Genomic DNA, 20,933 nt, shown 5'->3' on the forward strand with positions numbered 1-20,933 from the left:
AAGGTCTATACTTGTTGTATTTGGCGAATGTGACAAATAAAATTGGATTTGATCAATAGTACAGAATTAACACTCACTTTCATCATGAAAGGATACTGAATGAGAGTCCTTTGATGGCTGCAAAACCAAATAATGTTTGGTCAGAGACGGAAGAGGAAGTGAAACACTCCACTCGCTGTTTTTTTATGGGGTGTTTTTCTGGTTCATTGAAAGTCAATGAATTAAGTAGACCAGACCCAGCTGCTATTGCATGGGTGTCTATGGGAGACAGATACAGTTAAGCAGACTGGAACTGACCATTGCTTTTCAATGGTAAATGGCCAGAGTAAACTACAGTATCTTAATTTATTCACCATCTTTGGTTTGGTGTGCTTGGCAGCCATCTTGGTCATTTGATTGTCACCTGAGAGGTCCCCTGACTTGGAGGTCATCTTGATTCAGAAAGTTGACATTATCTGGCCAAACAGTTCTGAACATTGGTATTTTTTATGGGAGCATTATAGGAACTTTATCTTAGCAGATCAGCTTACATTGAAGAATTGGGAACACATAGGCCTACTAAAACATAGGACCATTAGGTATTATTGTAAATAGCTCAAACAGCGGTGTAAGTAATCAATATATTTTGCAGGAGGTAAATGAAGATATCACATAAAGTCAACAGAAAGTAGTTTTGTCTCAGCTTGTGACCAAGGAAAAATATTAGAACATTCATCATGTAAATGTCAAGATCATTGTTCACAGGTCCACATCTCCAAAGTAACTTCTAAATGCAATACTCATATTTGTAATAAAAAGCAAGATGCCTAATAATTCAGTAATAATAATTTCTGTCCAATCCCTGCTGTCAACATGTAAAACATACAAAGCCTTGGATTCCATGGGAAATGAAGAGAGGCTTAAGAACTCCTGCCCCATGTGTGGCTAATCGCTAGCGCTAGCGTGTAGCACTGATGTTAATATAAGACACAGAGATTGAAATAGCCCCCTGATATTTGGGTTTGTTTTCCTTTTGAGTTGCGCTCCAACACCCCTCCTGCTACCCAGCTCCCTTTCCCGGAGAAGCTAGTCCCTTTCCTTGGGCTCAGAGTCGGTGTTTGGGCTCTGGAAATCCAGGCCTGTGCCAGACTTAGGTTGGAAACGCACTGGGATAGTCACAATGGGGTAGGAAGAGACAGGGAGAGCTGGGAGGAACCAAGACCCATTCAGTCAGCCTGTATGCTGACAATACTAGGTGGAGGACAGGTCAGAGAGGTTAAGGGAGAGATGTAGGAAGAGAGAAGATGGAAAGGAAAATTGTGATGATGATGTACCTATGTAACACTGTTGCTGTTGTGTTGCATTCTTCTCTGATGCTTTACCTGAAGCGACCTTTGAGGCTGATACATCACACTTGAGATTGAAAGATGATGTTTATACCGCTCAAGGGAGTTATACATCTAGCCAGACCTGCGAACACACAGGGTGGTGTTAGTGCTGTCAAATAACTGAAGTGTTCTGGCTCACACACACTGATAATATAACTCACACATTAGCCATTTAGCAAGCACAGGATCTGCAAGCATAGCAAGGCAGGATCATACCAATTGAAATTGTAAATTTGACCTCTATTTAACTAGGCAGATCAGTTAAGAACAAATTCTTATTTTCAATGACAGCCTAGGAACAGTGGGTTAACTGCCTTGTTCAGGGGCAGAACAACAGATTTATACCTTGTCAGCTCAGGGATTTGAACTTGCCACCTTATGATTACTAATCCAATGCTCTAACCACCAGGCTACCCTACAAAGAGCTAGGAAAAGAGGGCAACCAAGGTTACCATAACAGGACAGCTTCTCCCCTGCCCTCCCAAGTCACTCTCCCCTCTTAACCTACACAACCTAGAGAACACGCTACTGTGTCTCCCTAAACGAGCGGGATAATATGTAAGTCTATGGTCTGAATCTGGAAAAGCTGTCTCCATAGATAGCTTGGTCATTACAATACATGATAGGAGAGAGAGGAAGGAGGAAGGCACACTTATCAACCAGTGTTCCCATTAGAGCTAGTGAATACATAGTAGGAGAAATGAATACATCGCTATGGACCTATTTCCCAACATGGCCGCCTGCCTTCCACTGTACAGTTCAGGCCCATCAGCCAGTAGCCCTCTGATAGATAGTGACAGCTCAGAGTGTGTGAATACTGTTTGTTGTTTGTCAACAGGTGGAGCTTGTTACGGACTGATGTTTGGTTACCGGATGGCTCGATGCCAGGATGAAGAATGGACCCGGACTGCCGTGTTGGGAGTGAGGTCACTGGACTGACTGAGGTAACGTGGCGCTGATACACTATAGTGGAGGTGAGTGGAAGAGGACACATTATGGGGTCAAAGATAATCAGAAATGATTCACACTATTGCCATTGCTATCTGTATCTACCACTCTGTAAAATCCTTACTCCCATCATATGCAATAACTGTGACGTAAAATGTAAACGTCACAGTGATGTAGTAATGCATCATTGTAGGCACACAACGCTATGAAGACATGAAACCCGAGTGCCTCATGCTTTCATCTTTCCAGAAGAAAAGTATAGTGATAACAGGGAATGGATGCCTGCTGCTTGAGTGTGTTTGATATGTAGGCTGAGGTGTTATGATACCAGAAGGGGGCGCCTAAGAACATAATTTGCCAACCACCACAGTGGTTACAGTTGTATACATGACCTCTTTCAGGGGAAGAGGAGAGTATGAAAGGTAGAGAGAGGGGGGTGTTATAATGACTATAAAGTCAAGAAAAGAATAAGCCTTTGGACCTTGTTGTGGTCATCTTCAATGAGTATGTGTTGTCTCCAGCTGGAGAGAGTAATGGAGAGTCTCTGTCCCAACACTTTCTCACTCCCTCAGTCACTGCATTATCCTGTTTACCTTGTTTACTCAATGTTTACAGGAGGACACAACTTTATGAATACGTTGACACAGACACAGACATGTAACAGAATGGCCTGGAAGACCAGCCCAGGGTTTGGGCCCCATGTATGGCATCAGGACCATATCATATGGACTGGCTTACATAATGTATATGTTGATCTTGATCCTCTGACCTATGAATCTCAGGTAAACAATGGACAAGACATTGTGTCTCAGAATCTGGTGTATGGTGGTTGGAGCATCATGGTTTGGGGCTACTTTGCTGCCTCAGGGCCGGGACAGCTTGCTGTCATCGATGGGAAAATTAATTCCTAAGTTTATCAAGACATTTTGCAGGAGAATGTTAGGCTAGCTGTCCACCAATTGAAGCTCAACAGAAGTTGGGAGATGCAACAGGACAACGACCCAAAACACAGAAGTAAATCAACAACAGAATTGCCCGATTGAGATGCTGTGGCATGACCTCAAGAGAGCAGTTCACACCAGACATCCCAAGAATATTGCTGAACTGAAACAGTTTTGTAAAGAGGAATGGTCCAAAATTCCTCCTGACCATTGTTCAAGTCTGATCCACAACTACAGAAAACGTTTGGTTGAGGTTATTGCTGCCAAAGGAGGATCAACCAGTTTTTAAATCCAACGGTTCACATACTTAATGTTTACACGGTGTGTTCAATAAAGACATGAAAACTATTAATTGTTTGTGTTTTATTAGTTTAAGCAGACTGTGTTTGTCTATTGTTGTGACCTAGATGAAGATCAGATCAAACTTTATGACCAATTTATGCAGAAATCCATGTATTTCCAAAGGGTTCACATACTTTTTCTCCACTTTTGCGGGACGAGTGGGCCGAGATGTATTAGTTTATTTGTGTGTGTGTGTATGTGTAGTAATGGATCTCTATAGGTTCTCAGAGGATAAGGACCTGCACCTGCACTGAAAGGCAAGACTGGGAGATGAGTTAGTGTGTCATACAGGAAGGGACTGTGTGTGTGAGAGAGTGACTCACAGTGGTACAAATTGAGGTCAGTTTCAGCAAGTAGCCTCAAGCTTTGATCCTTAAACTGGGCTAGATGAAAGACATCCTGCTTCCCGAGGAGAGAGAGGAGAGAGAGAGAGAGAGAGAGGAGAGAGAGAGAGAGAGAGAGAGAGAGAGAGAGAGGGAGAGAGAGAGAGAGAGAGAGAGAGAGAGAGAGAGAGAGAGAGAGGAGAGAGAGAGAGAGAGAGAGAGAGAGAGAGAGAGAGAGAGAGAGAGAGAGAGAGGAGAGAGAGAGAGAGGAGAGAGAGAGAGAGAGAGTGAGAGAGAGAGAGAGAGAGAGAGTTGTTTTCAGGGGTAGGGCCTTTCCTGTGTTTGACATTTTGTGCCCTTTGGCTGCAGGTGTGTGTGCATGTTTGCGTGCATGGGCCCGCGAATGTGTGCCGGTGGGCTTGCGTGTGTGTGTGCGTGGCAGGTGCCAACAGCCTTAGACTAGAAATCTGATCAGAACACACTATTAGAAACAGTGGGAGAATGCAAATTATGTCTTTGTAATATCAAATGGTCCAACGGACAAATCAGTTAACCTGGGGCTGATCTCCCATCCTGGGAATAACTGAGCCAATCTAACACACAGTCAACTCTCTCTTGAACACACACACACACACACACACACACACACACACACACACACACACACACACACACACACACACACACACTGAAGATGGCGGCGTACTGTATGGCTGCCATCTTGCGAGTTCTGACCCAACTTTGCTATTTTGTGACTCTTTTCGCGATTATCTATCCAAGAACTTTAGAACATCAGATCGGCAGTTACTAACCTCAATTCCAGAAAATAAGGGAAAGCCGCACACTCTAACACACAGGTGTTTGTAATCATGGCCAAGTGTGGCCTAATATCATTGGTTAACTCAAATATTTAAAAAAATGGCATACAAAGAACATACAAAAAGACAAACAAATGGATAGCATACGATCATAGCATTTGTATATTGGCATCGAACATGTCACCCTCCCGAGGAGAGGGGGTGACCTTGATAATTCATTGTTAAAACGAGAGGCTGCCTGGATCTTTAATTTAAAGACCCTTGCTCCCTATGGTCTCAACATAGACTTTGATCTGAAACCATTCTTGTGATTATTGTGATTTTGCCATTGTAATTGTTTGTTAGATACATTTTAGACTACAAATGCTATGATCGTATGCTATCCATTTGTTTGTCTTTTTGTATGTTCTTTGTATGTCATTTTTTTAAATATTTGAGTTAACCAATGATATTAGGCCACACTTGGCCATGATTACAAACACCTGTGTGTTTCTTGACACTATATAAATGACTCATCTCGCAGTGTTTGTGATGATACCCTGATGAAGACAGCTTTGGTTATTACATTTTTGCATCTGAACTCTTAGAGTGTGCGGCTTTCCCTTATTTTCTAGTTTTCTACTCCGCTAGCCAGCACCTCGCCTTTATAGGTGTGCGTTTCTTTTTTCTAGACTAATCTCAATTCCAACATCGACTCATCTGCACATGGCTCTTTGTGTAGTTCCGACCCCATTTTCGGGCTACCCAAGAGGAAATGCAAAAAAGAGGCAGGAGAGGGGGAGTTCTGGCGAGATTAAGGTAATGGAAAACCGGCCACTTCTTCCCTACATTCTACATTCTAAGTCACTGGATAATAAGATGGATGACCTCCGATTGCGGGACTCTCGTAACTTCAATATTCTCTGCTTTTCTGAAACATGGCTTTCAGACAGGATAACCCCCATGGCTATCCAACTCGATGGATTCTCCATTCACCGAGCGGACAGGTCATTGGATTCAGGGAAATCAAGAGGGGAGGGGTAAGTCGCTCTGGATAAGAGCGTCTGCTAAATGACGTAAATGTAAATGGGTATGCCTCTTCATCAACAGCAAATGGTATGCTGACTCTAGCGCAATGGAAGTCTCGACCCATTGTTCTCCTGTCTTGGAATACCTGATGGTCAAATGCCAGCCTTTCTACCTCCTGGGAGAAGTTTCTGCTGTTATCGTGACTGCTGTATATATACCATCTCAGTACAAGAAAGACAACAAGTTGGCACTTAACGAACTGCATGAGGCTATAAAGAAGCAGGAAACTATGCATCCAGAGGCTGCTTTTCTGGGATTTTAATTCCACGATAAAGTCCTTGACTATTGTTACTCTATAGCACATCAGATCATGACTCTATACTCCTGCTTCCTGTCTACAAGCAGAACCTCAAACAGGAAGTACCCGTGACACTCTCCATAGAGAAATGGTCCTCTGAATCAAAGGCTATGCTACAAGACTGCTTTGCTTACGCTGACTGGAATATATATATATATTTTTTCACCTTTATTTAACCAGGAAGGCTAGTTAAGAACAAATTCTCATTTGCAACTGCGACCTGGCCAAGATAAAGCATAGCACTTAGACACATACAACACAGAGTTACACATGGAATGAACAAAACATACAGTCAATAATACAGTCGAAAAAAATAAAACAAAAAGTCTATATACAGTGAGTGCAAATTAGGTAAAATAAGGGAATTAAGGCAATAAATAGGCCATGGTGGCAAAGTAATTACAATATGGCAATTAAACACTGGAATGGTAGATGTGCAAAAGATGGATGTGCAAGTAGAGATACTGGGGTGCAAAAGAAGCAGAATAAATAAATAAATAAATAAATAAATAAATACAATATGGGGATGAGGTAGATAGATGGGCTGTATACAGATGGGCTATGAACAGGTGCAGTGATCTGTGAGCTGCTCTGACAGCTGGTGCTTAAAGCTAGTGAGGGAGATGGGAATCTCCAGCTTCAGAGATTTTTGCAGTTCATTCCCGTCATTGGCAGCAGAGAACTGGAAGGAAAGGCGACCAAAGGAGGAATTGGCTTTGGGGGTGACCAGTGAGATATACCTGCTGGAGTGCGTGCTATGAGTGGGTGCTGCTATGGTGACCAGCGAGCTGAGATAAGGCGGGGCTTTACCTAGCAGAGACTTGTAGATAACCTGTAGCCAGTGGGTTTGGCGACGAGTATGAAGTGAGGGCCAGCCAACGAGAGCGTATAGGTCGCAATGGTGGGTAGTGTATGGGGCTTAGGTGACAAAACGGATGGCACTGTGATAGACTGCTTCCAGTTTGTTGAGTAGAGTGTTGGAGGCTATTTTATAGATGACATCACCGAAGTCGAGGATCGGTAGGATGGTCAGTTTTACGAGGGTATGTTTGGCAGCATGAGTGAAGGATGCTTTGTTGCGAAATCGGAAGCCGATTCTAGATTTAATTTTGGATTGGAGATGCGCAATGTGAGTCTGGAAGGAGAGTTTACAGTCTAACCAGACACCCAGGTATTTGTAGTTATCCACGTATTCTAAGTCAGAGCCGTCCAGAGTAGTGATGCTGGATGGGCGGGCAGGTGCGGGCAATGATCGGTTGAATAGCATGCATTTAGTTTTATTTGCATTTAAGAGCAGTTGGAGGCCACGGAAGGAGAGTTCTATGACATTGAAGCTCGTCTGGAGGTTAGTTAACCTGTTGGGGCTAGGGGGCAGTATTTTCACGGCTGGATAAAAAAACTTACCCGATTTAATCTGGTTACTAATCCTACCAAGTAACTAGAATATGCATATACTTATTATATATGGATAGAAAACACCCTAAAGTTTCTAAAACTGTTTGAATGGTGTCTGTGAGTATAACAGAACTCATTTGGCAGGCAAAACCCTGAGACATTTTCTGACAGGAAGTGGATACCTGATGTGTTGAATGACCTTTAAGCCTATGCCATTGAAACACACAGGGGTTGATTAATGTTTTGGCACTTCCTATTGCTTCCACTAGATGTCACCAGCCTTTACAAAGTGTTTTGAGTCTTTTACTGTGAGATCTGACCGAACAAGAGCCATGGAACGGTGATGGCCGATTAGACTCTGGCGCGCTACTTCATGTTGGGTACCCTCGTTCCAATACGTTATAAAAGAGAATGCATTCGTCCACCTTGAATATTATTCATGTTCTGGTTAAAAAAGGCACTAATGATTTATGCTATACAACGTTTGACATGTTTGAACGAACGTAAATATATTTTTTCCCCTCGTTCATGATGAGAAGTCCAGCTGGCTTAGATCATGTGCTAACAACACGGAGCTTTTTGGATATAAATGATGAGCTTTTTTGAACAAAACTACATTCGTTATGGACCTGGGATTCCTGGAAGTGACATCTGATGAAGAGAATCAAAGGTAATGGATTATTTACATAGTATTTTCGATTTTAGATCTCTCCAACATGGCCGTTTGTCTGTATAGCAAAGCATATTTTTCTGGGCGCAGTGCTCAGATTATTGCAAAGTGTGATTTCCCAGTAAGGTTATTTTTAAATCTGGCAAGTTGATTGCGTTCAAGAGATGTAAATCTATAATTCTTTAAATGACAATATAATATTTTACCAATGTTTTCTAATTTTAATTATTTAATTTGTGGTGCTGACTTGACTGCCGGTTATTGGAGGGAAACGATTTCCTCAACATCAATGCCATAGTAAAACGCTGTTTTTGGATATAAATATGAACTTGATAGAACTAAAAATGCATGCATTATCTAACATAATGTCCTAGGAGTGTCATCTGATGGAGATTGTAAAAGGTTAGTGCATCATTTTAGCTGGTTTTATGGTTTGGTGATGCCTGTCTTTGAATTGACAAAACATTACACACAGCTATTGTCAATGTACTCTCCTAACATAATCTAACTTTATGCTTTTGCCGTAAAACCTTTTTGAAATCGGACAACGTGGTTAGATTAAGGAGATGTTTATCTTTCAAAGGGTGTAAGATAGTTGTATGTTTGAAAAATTTGAATTTTGACATTTATTTGGTTTCAAATTTGCCGCTCTTGAAATGCACCTGCTGTTGATAGGGTGCACCACGGGTGGCACGCTAGCGTCCCACATAGCCCCAAGAAGTTAACACAGTGTCTAAAGAAGGGCCAGAAATATACAGAATGGTGTCGTCTGCGTAGAGGTGGATCAGAGAATCACCAGCAGCAAGAGCGACATCATTGATGTATACAGAGAAGAGAGTCGGCCCAAGAATTGAACCCTGTGGCACCCCCATAGAGACTGCCAGAGGTCCGGACAACAGGCCCTTCGATTTGACACACTGAACTCTATCAGAGAAGTAGTTGGTGAACCAGGCGAGGCAATCATTTGAGAAACCAAGGCTGTTGAGTCTACCAATAAGAATGTGGTGATTGACAGAGTCGGAAGCCTTGGCCAGGTCAATGAATACAGCTGCACAGTAATGTCTCTTATCGATGGCGGTTATGATATCGTTAAGGACCTTGAGTGTGGCTGAGGTGCACCCATGACCAGCTCTGAAACCAGATTGCAAAGCGGAGATGGTACGGTGTGATTCAAAATGGTCGGTAATCTGTTTGTTGACTTGGCTTTCGAAGACCTTAGAGATGCAGGGTAGGATAGATATAGGTCTGTAGCAGATTGGGTCTAGAGTGTCACCCCCTTTGAAGAGGGGGATGACCGCGCCAGCTTTCCAATCTTTGGGAATCTCAGACGATACGAAAGAGAGGTTGAACAGGCTAGTAATAGGGGTTGCAACAATTTCGGCAGATAATTTTAGAAAGAGAGGGTCCAGATTGTCTAGCCCGGCTGATTTGTAGGGTTTCTGATTTTGCAGCTCTTTCAGAACATCAGCTATCTGGATATGGGTGAAGGAGAAATGGTGGGGGCTTGGGCGGGTTGCTGTGGAGGGTGCCGGGCAGTTGACCGGGGTAGGGGTAGCCAGGTGGAAAGCATGGCCAGCCGTAGAGAAATGCTTATTGAAATTCTCAATTATAGTGGATTTATCGGTTGTAACATTGTTTCCTAGCCTCAGAGCAGTGGGTAGCTGGGAGGAGGTGCTCTTATTCTCCATGGACTTTACAGTGTCCCAGAACTTTTTTGAGTTTGTACTGCAGGATGCAAATTTCAGTTTAAAAAAGCTTGCCTTAGCTTTCCTAACTGCCTGTGTATATTGGTTCCTAACTTCCCTGTAAAGTTCCATATCACGGGGGCTATTCGATGCTAATGCAGAACGCCACAGGATGTTTTTGTGCTGGTCAAGGGCAGACAGGTCTGGAGTCAACCAAGGGCTATATCTATTCCTGGTTCTACATTTTTTGAATGGGGCATGCTTATTTAAGATGGTGAGGAAGGCACTTTTAAAGAACAACCAGGCATCCTCTACTGTCGGAATGAGGTCGATGTCATTCCAGGATACCCCGGCCAGGTCGATTAGAAAGGCCTGCTCGCAGAATTGTTTTAGGGAGTGTTTGACAGTGATGAGGGGTGGTCGTTTGATCGCAGACCAATTACGGATGCAGGCAATGAAGCAGTGATCGCTGAGATCTTGGTTGAAAACAGCAGAGGTGTATTTGGAGGGCGAGTTAGTTAGGATGATATCTATGAGGGTGCCCGTGTTTACGGATTTGGGGTTATATCTGGTAGGTTCATTGATAAGTTGTGTGAGGTTGAGGGCATCAAGCTTAGATTGTAAGATGGCCGGGGTGTTAAGCATGTCCCAGTTTATGTCACCTAGCAGCACGATAGATGGGGGGAAATCAAATCACATATGGTGTCAAGGGCACAGCTGGGGGCAGAGGGTGGTCTATAGCAAGCGGCAACGGTGAGAGACTTGTTTCTGGAAAGGTACATTTTTAGAAGTAGGAGCTCGAATTGTTTGGATACAGACCTGGATAGTAAGACAGAACTCTGCAGGTTATCTTTGCAGTAGATTGCAACACTGCCCCCTTTGGCAGTTCTATCTTGTCGGAAAATGTTATAGTTAGGGATGGAAATGTCAAGGTTTTTGGTGGTCTTCCTAAACCAGGATTCAGACACGGCTAGGACATCTGGATTGGTGGAGTGTGCTAGGGCAGTGAATAAAACAAACTTAGGGAGGAGGCTTCCAATGTTAACATGCATGAAACCAAGACTTTTACGGTTGCAGAAGTCAACAAATGAGAGAGCCTGGGGGATGGGAGTGGAGCTAGACACTGCAGGGCCTGGATTAACCTCAACATCACCAGAGGAACATATGAGGCGTAGGATAAGGGTACGGTTAAAGGCTAACAGAACTGGACGTCTAGCACGTTCAGAACATAGAGTAAAAGGAGCAGATTTCTGGGCACGGTAGAATATATTCAAGGCATAATGTACAGACAAAGGTATAGTAGGATGTGAATACAGTGGGGGTAAACCTGTGCATATACAGTGGGGAGAACAAGTATTTGATACATCATGATTTTGCAGGTTTTCCTACTTACAAAGCATGTAGAGTTCTGTAATTTTTATCATAGGTACACTTCAACAAAAATCCAGAAAATCACATTGTATGATTTTTAAGTAATTAATTTGCATTTTATTGCATGACATAGGTATTTGATCACCTACCAACCAGTAAGAATTCCGGCTCTCACAGACCTGTTCGTTTTTCTTTAAGAAGCCCTCCTGTTCTCCACTCATTACCTGTATTAACTGCACCTGTTTGAACTCGTTACCTGTATAAAAGACACCTGTCCACACACTCAATCAAACAGACTCCAACCTCTCCACAATGGCCAAGACCAGAGAGCTGTGTAAGGACATCAGGGATAAAATTGTAGACCTGCACAAGGCTGGGATGGGCTACAGGACAATAGGCAAGCAGCTTGGTGAGAAGGCAACAACTGTTGGCACAATTATTAGAAAATGGAAGAAGTTCAAGATGACGGTCAATCACCCTCGGTCTGGGGCTCCATGCAAGATCTCACCTCGTGGGCCATCAATGATCATGAGGAAGGTGAGGGATCAGCCCAGAACTACACGGCAGGACCTGGTCAATGACCTGAAGAGAGCTGGGACCACAGTCTCAAAGAAAACCATTAGTAAGACACTACGCCGTCATGGATTAAAATCCTGCAGCGTACGCAAGGTCCCCCTGCTCAAGCCAGCGCATGTCCAGGCCCGTCTGAAGTTTGCCAATGACCATCTGGATGATCCAGAGGAGGAATGGGAGAAGGTCATGTGGTGTGATGAGACAAAAATAGAGCTTTTTGGTCTAAACTCCACTCGCCGTGTTTGGAGGAAGAAGAAGGATGAGTACAACCCCAAGAACACCATCCCAACTGTGAAGCATGGAGGTGGAAACATCATTCTTTGGGGATGCTTTTCTGCAAAGAGGACAGGACGACTGCACCGTATTGAGGGGAGGATGGATGGGGCCATGTATCGCGAGATCTTGGCCAACAACCTCCTTCCGTCAGTAAGAGCATTGAAGATGGGTCGTGGCTGGATCTTCCAGCATGACAACGACCCGAAACACACAGCCAGGGCAACTAAGGAGTGGCTCCGTAAGAAGCATCTCAAGGTCCTGGAGTGGCCTAGCCAGTCTCCAGACCTGAACCCAATAGAAAATCTTTGGAGGGAGCTGAAAGTCCGTATTGCCCAGCGACAGCCCCGAAACCTGAAGGATCTGGAGAAGGTCTGTATGGAGGAGTGGGCCAAAATCCCTGCTGCAGTGTGTGCAAACCTGGTCAAGAACTACAGGAAACGTATGATCTCTGTATTTACAAACAAAGGTTTCTGTACCAAATATTAAGTTCTGCTTTTCTGATGTATCAAATGCTTATTTCATGCAATATAATACAAATGAATTACTTAAAAATCATACAATGTGATTTTCTGGATTTTTGTTTTAGATTCCGTCTCTCACAGTTGAAGTGTACCTATGATGAATGCTTTGTAAGTAGGAAAACCTGCAAAATCGGCAGTGTATCAAATACTTGTTCTCCCCACTGTAGTGATAATGAAAGAGATATTGTCTCTAGAAATGGCATTTAAACCAGGTGATGTCACTGCGTGTGTGGGAGGTGGAACTAAATTGTTAGCCGAGGCATTTTGAGCAGTGCTAGAGGCTCTACAGTGAAATAAAACAATAGTTTCAAACCAAAACAGCAATGGACAAGGCATGGTGACGTTAGCGAGAGGCATGCGTAGCCGGGTGATTATAAGAGTCCAGTGCGTGGCTTCAGGCAGCTAGCGGCGGGCTAGCAGGCTCCTCGCACTAGCCCTGCGGTGCGTGTTACTAGGCTGGCGCCTCCAAAGCCAGTCCCACGCACCAGGCCTTTAGTGCGCCTGCCCAGTCCAGTACGTCCTGTTGCTACTCCTCGCACTAGCCATGTGGTGCATGTTACGGTTCTGGCGCCTCCAAAGCCAGGCCCACGCACCAGGCCTTTAGTGCGCCTGCCCAGTCCAGTACGTCCTGTTCATGCTCCTCGCACTAGCCCTGTGGTGCGTGTCACTAGTCTGGCGCCTCCAAAGCCAGTCCCACGCATCAGGCCTTCAGTGCGCAGTCCCCGTCTAGAGCTTCCGGCGACAGTGCCCCGTCTAGAGCTTCTGGCGACAGTGCCCCGTCTAGAGCTTCCGGCGACAGTGCCCCGTCTAGAGCTTCCGGCGACAGTGCCCCGTCTAGAGCTTCCGGCGACAGTTCCCCGTCCAGTGCTTCCGGTGACGGCCCACAGTCCGGAACCGACAGAGACGGCCCACAGTCCGGAATCGACAGAGACGGCCCGCCAGTCCGGAACAGCCAGAGTCGCCCGCCAGTCCGGCGCAGCCAGAGTCGCCCGCCAGTCCGGGGGTCGCCCGCCAGTCTGGCGCAGCCAGAGTCGCCCGCCAGTCCGGCGCAGCGAGAGTCTCCCCTCAGCCCAGAGCCTCCCCTCAGCCCAGAGCCTTCAGCGGTGGGCTACAGCCCTGAGCCTTCAGCAGGGGTGGACAGGTTAGAGTGGGGATTAAGCCCGGAGCCAGAGCCACCTCCGTGGGGGGAGGTTTGGGAAGGGGGGGTGTAGCACAGGAACGGTGGCCACCCTCCCTTCCCTCCCTTTATTTGGGGTTTATTTTTGTGTTTTTTGTTTGAGGTGCATACGGGGTCTGCACCTTTGGGGAGGGGGGGGTACTGTCACGTCCTGACCAGAAAAGGGGGTTATTTGTTATTATAGTTTGGTCAGGGCATGGCATGGGGTGTTTGTTTTATGTGTTTCGGGGTTTTTGGTTTATGTTCTATGTTAGTGTTTTTCTATGTTTATTCTAGTGTGTCTATTTCTATTTTTAAGTTTCTTGACCTTTAATTGGAGGCAGCTGTTCCTCGTTGCCTCTAATTGAAGGTCCTATTTAGTAGAGGTGTTTTTTCCTGTGTTTTGTGGGTGGTTGTTTCCTGTTTTGTGTATGTTGCACCTGACGGGACTGTTTACGGTCGTTTTGTTGTTTGTTTGATTTTTGAGTTAAATAAAAGTAAATATGAGCACGTCACATGCCACGTCTTGGTCCCCATTAGACGACAGTCGTTACAGGACAGGGATAGCGCACACAGTACTATCGCAGCCAACCCCCGAGGCTACGGCTGAGGACATGAACAAGTACAAGAAGTCCTACTACAACCTCCTCAGTGCCATCAAACAAGCAAAAGGACAATATGTTCGGTCTTATGCAGCAACATTTTATATGGTGTTTTTTTACATTGGATAAAAGTGCAGACCCAGAGCTAGAAAATGGTATGTCATACACTACAGTTGAGGAACAATGGGAAAGTAATTATTTGATAAACTTGAAACCTCACTTTTGAGAAAATGTTCTTTGAATGTTTTGGTACCTACTGGAGAGCTCTTCTTTGTCTACACCCATTCAGCATCATTCACACCCTCTTAAGCTTTAGTCCCACCCATCTCTTTAAGGTTTGATCCAAGCGTTTTGAACTAGCAACAGCAGTCAAGTACCCAAGCTAACTGGCTAACTTTGGATAGCTTGCTAGCTACTTCCAGACACAAATCTCACTGACCATTTTACTCGCCCTAGCAGAGCTGATTAGGCTGTTTTCATGTTATCCAAAGCGTTGGTGACTGCAACTGTGCTGCCGGCAACAATTTACGCTTTTTTGCCAACGTTTACTGACACCGGGCACATTCAATCGGTGTTGAGTGTTCGTAAATTTAGCAGTTATTCTGCTCTGGCTCACTCAGATGAGAGCGCTCTGAAATCGGAGTAGATAGCCAGAGCGAATTTACCAGCTACGTCTATCAACAGTTGTCGCATCAGCATTCTATGAAATGGTTACTTGCATAGTGGAGTATTTTGTTAAGACATGTAGCTAGCTAGGTAAAAAATGAACCATAATCCCAACTCATGACATTACTAGCTAACCAAACAGGTTCAATGTTAGCTAGCTAACATTAAGCTATAACTAGCAATGCAAATGAGATAAGAATAATATTACAACACAGATCATAAATGTAACGTTAACTAGCTGACCTAACAACTGGCTAACGTTGGCTAGCTTGCTAGCTACTTCCAGACACAAAAGACCCTGCATGAATCTGCAGTTAGCAAACCAACCAGGTTCAGTGTTAGCTAGCTAACATTAGACTATAACTAGCAAAGCAAATGGCTCTGAGATAAAATTATATTACTACTGTTGACTAACCCCATTCCGTACAAATTTGCGCAACCGCGGCATTCAAACGAGGCTGCAATGAAAACTAATCTGACTGTAGCGACTGTGTTGGCATCAACATCTGGGGTGTGAACTACGTTTCTATTCAAGCGTTGATTGACATGGTAATGGACCGATAGTGTCGGAGAAAAGCTGAAAAAACTGACCCCTTCGATGCTTTACGCTAAATTGTGACGTGTCATGACATAACGTACAGCACGCATAAAGCAACTCATTCTGTGTCGTACAGCCTCTCTCCACCAGGTGTAGCACTTCTCTCACAGTTTAAAAATAAGAAAGGGACAGGGACAGGGTGAGGGGGGATACCTAGCCAATTGTACAACTGAATGCATTAATTTTTGCGTCATCACCGCAAGCCATCGTGTCTCTCAAAAGCCACGACAGCCGCTGCTTACTTCTGAAGATATCTTTAGTGCCGCCCTAAAAACCCGATTCAAATTCAAAACAAACCTTCAAATAGGTATGTAATGACACATTATATAAACTTTTTATAGTGTTTTATTTACATTTTAGCTGTGACAAGTTGGACAGATTGGGTGAAAAGCCATTTCCCCACACGGCTTATCTCCCCCTTTCCCTGTCACGCGGTAGGTTTCGTTTCCCCACCATCATTTTTAAAAAGACCCGACGGAGCCCATTGCATTCTTCAGTCATACAGAGACGGGCAGCATGAAGGTCTCATCATTGATTTTGCTGGAAAGGGGAGAAATTGTGCTTTGGCCAGCTCGTTAGCTAGTGAGCCAGCCAGCTAACGTTAGCTAGCTAACTAACACTTCACTTTAAATTGAAATGAAAACGACTTTCTGTCAAAATTAGAAATGTGTAATATCTGAAAATGTAGCTGGCTAGACTATCTTACCTGTATACATGGAGGGACGCTTCTCCCTGTCACGGATGCCATGGTTGCCCGTAGTTTGAAGATGTAATCCGGAGACAGGTGTTTTCAACAGCTATCATACTCTAATTCCACTGATTTCAAAACAGTCCTCCAGAAAGTGGAGAGCAACACCTACACTATGGGTCAAAAGCTTTAGAACACCGACTCATTCAAGGGTTTTTCTTTATTCTCACTCTTTTCTACATTGTAGAATAATAGTTAAGACATCAAAACTATGAAATAACACATATGAAATCATGTAGTAATCAAAAAAGTGTTAAACAAATCAAAATGTATTTTATATTTGAGATTTTTCAAATAGCCACCCTTTGCCTTGATGACAGCTTTGCACACTCTTGGCGTTCTCTCAACCAGCTTCATGAGGTAGTCACCTGGAATCCATTTCAATTAACAGGTGTGCCTTGTTAAAAGTTAATTTGTGTAATTTCTTTCCTTCTTAATGCGTTTGAGCAAATCAGTTGTGTTGTGACAAGGTTGGGGGGTATACAGAAGATAGCCCTATTTGGTAAAAGACCAAGTCCATATTATGGTATTGTGGCAAGAATAGCTCAAATAAGCAAAGAGAAATGACTTTCCATCACTACGTTAAGAAATGAACGTCAGTCAATATGGAACATTCCAAGAACTTTGAAAGTTTCTTCAAGTGCAGTCGCAAAAACCATCAAGCGCTATGATGAAACTGGCTCTCATGAGGACCGCCACAGGAATGGAAGACCCAGAGTTACCTTTCATTAGAGTTACCAGCCTCAGAAATTGCAGCCCAAATAAATGCTTCACATACAGTAGTTCAAGTAACAGACACATCTCAACATGAACTGTTCAGAGGAGACTGTGTGAATCAGGCCTTCATGGTCGAATTGCTGCAAATAAACCACTACTAGACCGTTGCGGTCTAAGGCACTGCATCTCAGCGCTAGAGGCGTCACTACAGACCCTGGTTCGATTCCAGGCGGTATCACAACTGGCCGTGATTGGGAGTCCCATAGGGCGGCGCACAATTGGCCCAGCTTCGTCTGGGTTAGGGTTTGGCTGGGGTAAGCCGTCATTGTAAATAAGAATTTGTTCTTAACTGACTTGCTTAGTTAAATAAAGGTAAAAAAATAGGCAAGATGCGTGTTTCAAATCACCCTTAGAAATGCTTAAAGTAATATGCTACAGTACTGTAAATTACAGTAGATGACACAGTTTTCACATTAGGCAATAAACTTATATTACCCAACAAAATTGACAGAAAATCTATAATCCCCGTAATATCTATCCATGTGTAATCAAATCAAATTGTATTTGTCACATGCGCCAAATACAGCAGGTGTAGACCTTCCCGTGAAATGCTTACATATAAGCCCTTCAACAACAATGCAGTTTTAAGAAAAATAAGAGTTAGAAAACATTTACTAAATAAACTAAAGTTAAAAAATAAAAGAGTAACAATAAAATAATAACGAGGCTATATACAGGGGGTAACAGTTCAGAGTCAATTTGTGGGGGTGCAGGTTAGTCAAGGTGATTGAAGTAATATGTAATATGTAATACATGTGTAGGTAGGGGTACAGTGACTATGTATAGATAACAAACAGCAGGTAGCAGCAGCGTAAAAAAGGGGTGGGGGGGTCAATGCAAATAGTCTTGGTAGCCATTTGATTTTTTATTAGCTGTTCATCAGTCTTATGGCTTAGGGGTAGAAGCTGTTAAGAAGCCTTTTGAACCTAGATCTGGCTTTCCGGTACCGTTTGCCGTGTGGTAGCAGAGAGAACAGTCTATGGCTAGGGTGGCTGGAGTCTTTGGCTATTTTTAGGGCCTTTCTCTGACACCGCCTGGATGGCAGAAAGCTTGATGTACTGGGCCATACGCACTACCCTCTGTAGCGATGTGATCAAAGGTGTGATCAACGAAGACATCCTTTACAATCATTTATGCAACAAATAAAAAATAATCAGATAATGTATAATTGCAACATAGATGTACTGTCTGAAACCAAATGTAACAAATTAAATTCATGAAAATAATTTAATTGAGAAACACAATGAGGTGTGCAGCGTTGTGGGATCCATGTAACGGGCCTACGTCCTACCACACCATCTTCAGAGATAGCTGCGCACATGGAGATGTTTCCCCCACGTTGTTCAGGCACTTGTACGGTCGCCCGTTGGCCGATGAGGTTCCTTCCATGGCGACGGATTATGGCCAGGTTGAAGCCTGCTTCATCAACAAAGATATATTTGTGATGGGTCACAGCAGCATCAAGCACCATCACCCTCTAAAATATATATTTTGGTTAGTTATGGTATGACAACTCCACCGCCACGGACCGCAAGGCTCTTTCGAGGGTGATACGTGCAGCCGAACGCACCATTGGGTGCACACTGCCTGTCCTACAGGACAACTACAACACTGTTGCAATTGTTAATATGTATATTATTACTTTGGGGTTTTTATGCTACTGCTCCCCCTATGGTCATTCCACCCTACATTCTTTACTCTGCCTCCACCCCCAATGGATAGGTATTTATTCATCACTGCCACAGTTATTTTGTATATAGTGCTATTTCTATTTGCATTGTTTTCATGACCATCTTCATTCTTTTATTTCACGAGTCATTCGTGTTGGAGCTCGAAGCCTAAGATTTTCACTGTACCCTGCAACCCTGTACATGTAACTATTAAACCATCTGGATCCGAGTCAGTGTCAGTATAGTTCCAGTATGATATTGTGAATTAGCATGTGCGTCAAACAGTAACAGTAACACCGTATATAGTGCTGTACCTAAACACGTTCGACCCGCAGTTGTTTCACCCTGTTGTTGTTTCTTTCAAAATATACCATAGATAAACAAGAATGGCGCCGGAGGAGATGGTCGACGTTTTACGGTCTCCTAACCAATTGTGCTATTATGTGTTTTTTTTTCTCGTGATATTTGTAAATTACTTTGTACATAATGTTTCTGCAACCATATCTTACGGCAGAAAAGAGCTTCTGGATATCAGGACAGCGATCACTCACCTCGGATTAGACAAATATTTTTTCAACAGCAATAACAAGCAGGACTCACACGATATTCTCCAAACACCCCACAGGGCAGACATCCCAATTATTCGCAGAAGGAAGTGACGCAGAGGACGAAGACCTGGATGCCTCGTCCGGACCCGTAGAAGGTGAGTAGGAAAGCTGCCGTTACCGTCAATATTACTCGCCAACGTGCAATCATTGGACAATAAACTAGACGAGGTACGATCACGAATATCCTACCAACTGAACATCAAAAACTGTAATGTCCTATGTTTCACGGAATCGTGGCTGAATGACGACATGGATATTCCGCTAGCGGGATATACGCTGCACCGGCAGGATAGAACAGCACACTCCGGTAAGACGAGAGGGGGGGCCGTCTGTGCATATTTGTAAACAACAGCTGGAGTATATTGTGATACATTTTAGGCCACACTACTTGCCTAGAGAGTTCTCAGCTATACTTTTCTTGGCTGTTTATTTACCACCACAAACAGATGCTGGCACTAAGACCGCACTCAGTCAGCTGTATAAGGAAATAAGCAAACAGGAAACCACTCACCCAGAGGCGGTGCTCCTAGTGGCCGGAGACTTTAATGCAGGGAAACTTAAATCAGTTCTACCAAATCTCTATCAACATGTTAAATGTGCAACCAGAGGGAAAAAAATTCTAGATCACCTGTACTCCACACACAGAGACACGTACAAAGCCCTCCTTCGCCCTACATTTGGTAAATCCGACCACAACTCTATCCTCCTGATTCCTGCTTACAAGCAAAAATTTAAGCAGGAAGCACCAAAAAAATTGTCAGATGAAGCAGATGCTAAACTACAGGACTGTTTTGCTTTCACAGACATTGAGGAATACATCACATCAGTCACTGGCTTTATCAATAAGTGCATTGAGGACGTCGTCCCCACAGTGACTGTACGTACATACCTCAACCAGAAGCCATGGATTACAGGCAACATTCGCACTGAGCTAAAGGGTAGAGCTGCCGCTTTCAAGGTGCTGGACTCTAACCCGGAAGCATACAAGAAATTCTGCTATGCCCTGCGACGAACCATCAAACAGGCAAAGCGTCAATACAGGGCTAAGATTGAATCATACTACACCGGCTCCAACATTCGTCGGATGTGGCAGGGCTTGCAAACTATTACAGACTACAAAGGGAAGCACAGCCACGAGCTGCCCAGTGACACGAGCCTACCAGACGAGCTAAATCACTTCTATGCTCGCATCGAGGCAAGCAACACTGAGGCATGCATGAGAGCATCAGCTGTTCCGGAAGATCACGCTGTGTGATCACGGAAGATCACGGAAGATCACGCTGTGTGATCACGCTCTCCGTAGCCGACGTGCGCAAGACCTTTAAACAGGTCAACATACACAAGGCTGCGGGGCCAGACGGATTACCAGGACGTGTGCTCCGGGCATGTGCTGACCAACTGGCAGGTGTCTTCACTGACATTTTCAACATGTCCCTGATTGAGTCTGTAATACCAACATGCTTCAAGCAGACCACCATAGTCCCTGTGCCCAAGAACACAAAGGCAACCTGC

Source organism: Salmo salar, chromosome 23 (assembly GCF_965601325.2).
Source record: "Salmo salar chromosome 23, fSalSal1, whole genome shotgun sequence".
NCBI lineage: Eukaryota > Metazoa > Chordata > Actinopteri > Salmoniformes > Salmonidae > Salmo > Salmo salar.